The 5,697-nt window shown below is 42.7% G+C and overlaps 1 pseudogene; it reads right to left on the bottom strand.

Moving 5' to 3' along the window:
- Positions 1-4,824: 4,824 nt before the first annotated feature.
- Positions 4,825-5,697, bottom strand: LOC129650324 (60S ribosomal protein L7-like; annotated as a pseudogene).

Raw genomic sequence — 5,697 nt, 5'->3', positions numbered from 1 at the left:
TTTTTTCTCCTTCTTCCAAGACCTCTCAAAAGATTGCAAACCTTTGAAGGAAAGGGTATCCAACTTTTAGGTGTACAACTTTGGTCAGCTCAGGCCGCTAAAACAACACACCCTGAAGAAGGTGACTTGTCAACAACAGAAATTTATTTCTTACAGTTCCAGAGGCTGAAAGTCTAAGATTATGGTGCTGGGACTGCTGGGTTCTCGTGAAGACTCTCTTCTGAGTTGCAGATAGCTGACTTCAGGTTATATCTTCTCGTGGTGGAAAGAGCTAGCTAGTTCTCTGGCCTTTTCTATAAGAGCACTAATCTCATCATGAGGGCTCGCTTCATGACTTAATAATCCCCCAAAGTCCCCACTTCCTTATTCAATGATACTGGAGATTAGACTTCAACATGGGGAGGACATAAACATTCAGCCCTTAACAATACCCCAAAGCACCTGGCACGATGCTAAACACACAGTAGATAAGCAACCAATGAAGGCTGAGCACCAGAGAATTGATGCTTTCAAATTGTGGTGCTGGAGAAGATTCTTGAGAGTCTCCTGGACTGCGAGGAGATCAAACCAGTCAATCCTAAAGGAAATCAACCCTGAATATTCACTGGAAGGACTGATGCTAAAGCTCTAATACTTTGGCCACCTGATGTGAAGAGCCAACTCACTGGAAAAGACCCTGATGCTGGGAAAGATTGTAGGCAGGAAGAAAAGGGGGTGACAGGGGATGAGATGGTTGGATGGCATCACCAACTCAATGGACATGAGTTTGAGCAAACTCTGGGAGACAGTGAAGGCTAGGGATGCCTGGTGTACTGCAATCCATGGAGTCACAAATAGTCAGACATAATTTAGCCACTGAACAACAACAACCTGTACTTGTTAAACTGATCAAAAGATCACCATAAATCTTATTTGTCTCTGGCAATTGCTAACAGATTTGCCTCTTTATTTAGCTATCATGAAGAAATCTCCATTTTGTACCTTGGAGGAGTAATATTCTAGGAAAGCCAATATATACAAATAAATATCAAAAATCAAACTAGGCCTTTATAGAGCTGCAAACAGTAAGGTGTAGGATTATAGAGGTGGGAGTGACAAAAAACCATCCAGACTGTATCTTTAGCATCCAGAGCACTGTCGGAACTCAGTAAATATGTACTTTGGCCACCTCATGCGAAGAGTGGACTCATTGGAAAAGACTCTGATGCTGGGAGGGATTGGGGGCAGGAGGAGAAGGGGACAACAGAGGATGAGATGGCTGGATGACATCACTAACTTGATGGACGTGAGTCTCAGTGAACTCCGGGAGTTGGTGATGGACAGGGAGGCCTGGCGTGCTGTGATTCATGGGGTTGCAAAGAGTCGGACACGACTGAGTGACTGAACTGAACTGAACTGATATAAGGTCCAGATTTCATTGTTTTTGTAATAAGTAGAACAGAACATGATATACTCAAGAAATATTTGTGAAATGAATGAATCAGCTCTCAGGTTAAACATTAGCTCTGGTAGTGTTCTCCCAGCCTCATGGCCAGAAGTATACTGTAATATGTGATACACACTCTGGTTTCTAATGTCTATGCTCTGGGCATTGAATCTGTAGCAGGAATTTGCCTTTGCAGAGGGAAAGTCAGAAGCTTCTTCCTATGCAAGTAACTGGGATTCTGTTGTGACTATATCATGTTTCCCGGAGAGAGTAAACAATATTTTCTGCATCATCTGATGGTCCCCAGGTGTCTCCTTAGAAAACTCTGCATCCTTGGCAGTCCTGAATTTGATATGGTGGAACCGGTAGATGGAGGTACTAATGCCTCTGCTAATACAACTCACATGTCTGCTAACACAGCTGCCTTCCTTTGAGCTGTGGGACTGCTGAGAAACCCCATGTTTTGTTAAATCACCTCTTTTTGAAGGGGACAATGCCTTCTCTTACCTAAGGGTCTGTTGCTCCAAGGGAAGGAGTTAAGTTACCCTGACAGTAGACAACTTTCTGATATACCAGAAAGGGCACCAGAAGGAGAACCAGGAGATATTAGTTCTGAGCTTTGTCATTATCTAACTGTATTGTTGTCGTTCAGTTGCTAAGTCCTGTCTGATTCTTTTTGACCCCATGGACTATAGCACATCAGGCTTCCCTGTCCTTCATTATCTCCCAGAGCTTGCTCAAACTCATCTCTATTGAGTCGATGATGCCATCCAACCATCTCATCCTCTCGAGCCCCTTCTACTCCTGCCTTCAAACTTTCCCAGCATCAGGGTCTTTTCCAATGAGTCAGTTCTTCTCATCAGGAGGCCTAAGAGTTGTAGTATCAGCTTCAGCATTAGTCCTTTCAATGAGTATTCAAGGTTGATTTCCTTTGGACAGAGTACATTTGTGGGCTTCAGTTTTCTCTGCAGAACAGTCATCTAGCTTATCTCTAGATCCTTCTAGCTTATGTGTTCTATTATTTCTGATTTTACTGCTCATATGCCTATTTGTTTGTTTCTAGGCATGAGAGAATATGTTTTGCCTCAGTGTACTGTGTCCACCTGGATAATATTTTTCCTGCTTGCTCAAGATTCTGGCTAATTTGTAATCATTTCCTGCATCCTTCTGGGATCTCTGGCAAATTTTAAAATCAGGCTGGTTTGTAAAGTGTGCAAACTAATCTTCCATTTATTCTGTTTCAACTGCTATATTTCAAAATTGACCCCAATTACCCAGGCTATAAAGGCAAAGCTCTAAACTATAAACAAAGAAATTATCATAATTAGAGCCATTTCTTCCTGACTGGACTCACTAGAGTTCAGAGAGGTTGAAACTACTGAAGCCAAAGTTACTCAGACCTTGAGGTCTCCAAGGTCACCTGGCCCAGAATGGTTGGTATTATTAGAAACTGGTGTAGAGTTACTATTGAGAAATGTGAGTGTGATAAAATTACTTCCAGCAGTATTTGTTGGCTGACCTGAATAATCTTGAAGCCTGTTTTGTGTTGTGATGACAAGGTGGACAAAGTGTATAGGAGTATGGGATCTGACGCATTCAGGGATTTTTTTTTGTAAGCTTCTGGTTGAAGCTGATCTCAAGCACTAATAAAAGAATGTACACTCTGTCTTGAGGGCTTATACAGTATCTTCGGTGACTTGAGGGTTATAACATTAGGAATATAGGGTTCTCAGTTTAGGAATCCAAGCGAATGCTTCCTTAATGGGCATAATGACAGCAGGGGTGGCCATGCCAGTAGAGAGAAAGGAGGGAAGTCCTGGGGCAGCTGATGGTTTCAGGACAAGGGATGGTACATAGAGGTGTGATGCCAGGAGGATCTAAAAGGAAATACTTGGGTGTTCTTAGGTTAATATGGCTAAAGGTCTCATAGAAAAAATCTTGGAAAATTTTAATGAGAATTTTGGTTGTTTTATTCTTTGCCTTAGACCATCTTTCAGGAAATCCAAGCTTCCCATTATTAATCATATCAGTGACTATCATCTATTGGGGACCAGTCATCATCTAAGACCTGTGAAGTCTACTATAGTGTTATTGTTTCTTTTTGTTGTTGTTTAGTTGCTCAGTTGTGTCTGACTCTTTCCAACCCCATGGACTGTAGCCCATCAGGCTTCTTTGTCCATGGGATTTCCCAGGCAAGAATACTGGAATGGGTTGTTATTATCTTCTCCAGGGGATTTTCCTCACCCAGGGATTGAACTCATGTCTTCTGCATTGGCCAGTGGATTCTTTACCATGGAGCTACCTGGGAAGCCTGTATATCTATCTATCTATATCTATATCTATGTGTCCTGGGTTGGGAAGATATCCTGGAGAAGGGATAGGCTACCAACTCCAGTATTCTTGGGCTTCCCTGGTGGCTCAGATGGTAAAGAATTCACCTGAAATACAGACCTGGGTTCAGTCCCTGGTTTGGGAAGATCCCATGGAGGAGGGCATGGCAACCCACTCCAGTATTCTTGCGTGGAGAATCCCCATGGACAGAAGAGTCTGGCAGGCTACAGTCCATGGGGTCGCAAAGAGTTGGACACTACTGAATGACAGCACAAGCGCACACACACACACACACACACACACACACATATGAAATAGATAAACTCTAAGGAGAGAAAAAGAGTTTTTGTAAATGGACTGATAAAGATGGGATCATGACTAGAGTAACGGTTCTTTGTGTTGTTTCTTATTTGTCAAAGGCAGCACCAGGCTTTGTATTATTTTCTCTTCTACAGTTGTTACAGATTACTGGCATACAGTTGTTGCTTATTAATTGTTTCTTCAACTGAATCAAATGTAAGAATTTTCTGCCTCTATAAACCCTGATGAAACAATTAGAATAATGGGATAGATGATACAATATGACATTTTGGCCAATTTCTGGCTAAGAATTGCTTTGTCTGCCTCTAACATCTATATTCTCTTTGCAGTATTTTGTCTTTGATATTTTGTTCAGTTTAGGTGATTTGCTTGTTATTGTTTACCCTCACAAACTCACTGTGAGAAGACCAGCTTCATACCCCTCAGATATGTAGACCATTCTAAGTCAGCAAAGCTCAGGTCCAAGTGAATCTGTGATTCCCCACCTCAGATACACATATGTGCAGCATGCTCAGTTGCTCAATCGTGTCTGACTCTTTGCGACCCTGTGGACTATAGTCCTCCAGGTTCCTCTGCCCATAGGATTTCCCAGGCAAGAATACTGGAGTGGGTTGCCATTTCCTTCTCCAGGGGATCTTCCCAACCCAGGGATCAAACCGAAGTCTCCTCCATCACAGGTATATTCCTTTGTTTGTTTGTTTCAATTGTTTATTAACCAGATTACAAAAATAATCCTGGTAGATACCTTAGTTCATCCTTCTAATAAGCCTGTTGATCTGGTCTTCCCTGTTGCCAGCATCTCCACTTTCTGCAAAATGGGTGGTCTTTTTCTTCATTACACCTAGTGGAGAAGACAATTTAAAGGGCCACAGGAAGTTGTTTGCTTCTTTGAAACGTTTCCCAATGGTATAGATCTCATGAATCAGATCCTCCATGCGGATGATTCCATATTTCCCAAGAGATCGAGCAATCAATGCGTTGTCTGTCAGGGCAATTCGCTTTTTGTTGATTTTCCATAACCACGCTTGTAGATCAACTCATTTACAGACTTCAGATTTGGGTACCCCCATGCAATGTATGGCTTCACAGTTCTCAGCATGTTAATTGATGCCTTGTTCAGCTTCATAAAGGTGCCGTTGAAGATCTGCCGGAGGTGAAGGAGCTGCAGCACCTTTTGAACCTTTGGGCTCACACTGTTGATACCTCTGATCCTGATGACAAATGCCAATTTGGGTTCCGCGGGTATATAGAAGTTGCCGGCTTTTCGTGCCATCCTAGCCATTCGAATTTCAGTTCTGTACATCTGCCTGTATTCCTGGTGGTAATGCTTAGCTTTTCATAGATAAGCTTCCTCCTTGCCTTTCGAAGCATCTTTTGGGCAAACTTCTTTCTCAGTTGCTTGATCTTAAGCTCTGCGAAATTCTTCCACTTTTTCTTAAAGGTTTCTGGCACAGCAGGAACCTTCTTTTTCTTCTCTTCTCCGCCCTCCATGGTTCCAGCCAGGAAAGAGGACACAGGTGTATTCTTTACTGCTGAGCCACAGGGGGATAGGATGGTCTCAGTACTGACTGTGAGTCCTTGAAGCTTGGGTGTCTGCCCTGGAAGGCAATCTGGACAGA

This window comes from Bubalus kerabau, chromosome 4, assembly GCF_029407905.1.
Source record: "Bubalus kerabau isolate K-KA32 ecotype Philippines breed swamp buffalo chromosome 4, PCC_UOA_SB_1v2, whole genome shotgun sequence".
NCBI classification, from domain to species: domain Eukaryota; kingdom Metazoa; phylum Chordata; class Mammalia; order Artiodactyla; family Bovidae; genus Bubalus; species Bubalus kerabau.
Note: the sequence above shows the minus strand (reverse complement) of the source record. Positions and strands in the feature narration are given on the sequence as shown.